Raw genomic sequence first — 2,889 nt, 5'->3', positions numbered from 1 at the left:
AATTTGTAGATTTGATGATGTAATTCTCAATTACATATTCAATGAAATTAAAGTGCTTTGCTATTTAAATTTCCATCTTTTTTAAAGTTTGGCTCATTATCAGATAGGATTAGCTAGCAATTTAATCATTCCAGATCTGAAAGTTTCGTAACAAGAAGAAATGTTTGAAATTTGCCCTGTTGCTGAAGGATTTGTTATGGACTTTAATTTTTATGTCAGTTGATTTTTTGAATTAATATTGAAAGTGAACTGGATCTTCTGCCGAGCGAATTCTCCAATCAATGAAAGCTATATAGCTCAGTTAAAGCTAGATTGCTTATTCCATTCATCATTAAATAAGCTTGGAAAACTTTTGCTAGCAAAAGGACAAGAATCAAATTCATTACTTATTGAGCTGTTCATATACTTTCCAAACTTTAGGACCCCTTTGGACATAAATTTCTCCAGTAATATTTGGTTAAAAATGTTTGGTCATACAATTTGTCTTTGTTTGATATATAATTTAAATTTTTAAATATTAAAAAAATTAGTATTTGGGACATGTTTGAAAAATTTTAAAGGTAAAATATGTTTTCTAAAAAATGATTTGTCAAAAATATTTGATTTTTTTTGTTATGGTGTATTAGCTACATTTAGTACCAGCTTCTTGTTTTACGTATTAATTAGAGTCAATTCTACCTTCATTCACATATCTTCATAAATCATTCTAAAGTTATTGACGAATTTACATATTAGTTACTAAATGAAAATCAAAATAAGTATATCCAGATAATAGTAGATACACGTTTAAAGCAACATTTAGTTGAAATTGAAGAAAAAACTACGAGATGTTTGAAGTAGAAAAAAAAGTTTTTTTTTTTTTTTTAAAAAAAATTGACATAAATTTCAGTTGAAAATTGCAAAAATGGTACTGTTACATTTCACTTGTGATATTTCAAATATTGAAGTGGGGAAGGCCTCGGTGAAGGTGAAGGATAAAACGTGAGATGAATGTATGTTTCAACATGGAGATGTAATAGATTTGTTGTGCACGATTTTAAAAGAGTTTGGTGTAGTAGTTGCGTTATGCACGATTTAATAGGAGCAAGAGTGAAAAAGTACTAAGGATGGGTGATTGATGGTGTTTGAACGAGTTTTTTTCAAAGTGAATTAAAAGTTACAAATTATTTTTAACTTTTGATATTTATTTAAAAACACTGTCTTTTTTAAACAACTTAGAAAATAAAAAAGTGTTTAAAAGCAAAAAATACTTAAAAATAAATCAATTCGAATGAACTATAAGCGACTGGTTGAATTGACCTTTAATTAAATGTTTTTATGTCAAAATAACTTTTACTTTTTTATTGTTTGAATAAATTTAAGCTTGGAGATGGAGTACGACGATTTCATTATATAAGAATAAGGAGAACATTTAGAGTTGCAACGAATATAGAAGTATCAAGTTGTTGAGTCATACTGTGAAGGTTTAGAAAAGGGTGGTAAAATTGATGCTGAGAAGGATCATGACTATTTTCGAGAATCAATTTGATTAAATGTCAGGTCGCTTGACTATTGAGGTTATTCACCTCTTGAGGAGATTAGTGGAGCAATTTTGGGAAAGGGAGAAGGACTTGAACATGGTGGTTATTGATTTTGAGAAGACACATGACAAAGTCCTTAGAGATATTCTATGGAGGTGCTTGGAGGCTAGAGGGTGCCCACGGCGTACACTAGGTCGATTCAGGACATGTATGACATAGAGAAGACTCGTGTGAGAACGTATGAGAAAATTCAGAGCACTTTTCTATCTTGATAGGGTTGCACTAGAGATCAACTCTCAACCCGTTTTTGTTTATTTTGGTGATGAATATTCTGACGCAGCGTATTTAAGGATAGTTGCCTTGTCATATGTAATATGCGGATGATGTTGTACTGATTGATGAGACTCGGGAAGGAGTTAATGATAAGTTGGAGGTTTGGAGACAAACCCTTAAGTGTAAAGAATTTAGGTTGAGTAGGACCAAAACAGAGTACTTGGAATGTAACTTTAGTGATTAGTCGTATGAGGCTAATGTATTAGTGAAGCTAGATTCTCAGGTTATCCAGAAAAGGGAGAGTTTCAAGTATATTAGGTTAAAGATTCAGGAGAATGGTGAATTTACGAGGATGTCACGCACCGTATTTGTCCAGAGTGGTTGAAATGAAGGCTCACTTCAGGAGTCTTAAGTGATAAGAAGGTGCCTCCTAAGCTTAAATAAGTTCTACAAAGTGACACTCCTATCGGTCGATTGTATGAAATTGAGTGTTGGCAAGTTAAGAACATCCTCAAAATTTGAAGGTAACAGAGATGAGGATGTTGAGAAGGGTGTGTGGATTTACCAGGAAAGATAGAATTAGAAATGAAATTATTCGTGGAAAGGTGGGAGTGGCTTCGATGGAGAACAAGATGCAGGAAGTGAGGTTGCGATGACTCAGGCATATGATGATGAAGTGTGCGGATGCTCCAGTAGGGAGGTGTGAGAGGCTGGCTATTGATGATTTTAGGCAGGGTAGAGGTAGGCCAAAGAAATATTGAAGGGAGATGATTAGGCATGATATGAAGCAGTTACAACTTAAGAAGGACACGACCCTTGATAAGAAGGTGTGAATGAATCAGATTAGGATAGAGGGTTAGTGGGAAAGAATTCGTCCATTATAGTAGGGAAGAGTACTTTGTTTGTAGCTGGGCCTGAAGTTTCTTATTCGTGATTTTTCGATGATGTCTATAATTTTGAATAGATAGTTTATATTAGTACCTTGTGGGTGTCTTATTTCTTTTATTACCTAGTAATGAGTTACGTGTGTATTTATGTTTTTTGTTTGTTATACTGTTATATCTCCTGAGCCAGGTATCTATCGGAAACAACCTCT

The 2,889-nt window shown here is 33.2% G+C and overlaps 1 protein-coding gene across 1 annotated transcript in view; it reads left to right on the top strand.

Moving 5' to 3' along the window:
* Positions 1-69, top strand: part of LOC107873517 (histone H4) — an 18,025-nt gene extending 17,956 nt beyond the window's left edge. Inside the window, exon 2 of the mRNA XM_016720385.2 lies at positions 35-69. The gene's annotated coding sequence lies outside the window, so the exon portion shown is untranslated. The remainder of the gene's footprint in view (positions 1-34) is intronic.
* Positions 70-2,889: the final 2,820 nt, after the last annotated feature.

Source organism: Capsicum annuum, chromosome 6 (assembly GCF_002878395.1).
Source record: "Capsicum annuum cultivar UCD-10X-F1 chromosome 6, UCD10Xv1.1, whole genome shotgun sequence".
Taxonomy (NCBI): domain Eukaryota; kingdom Viridiplantae; phylum Streptophyta; class Magnoliopsida; order Solanales; family Solanaceae; genus Capsicum; species Capsicum annuum.
Note: the sequence above shows the minus strand (reverse complement) of the source record. Positions and strands in the feature narration are given on the sequence as shown.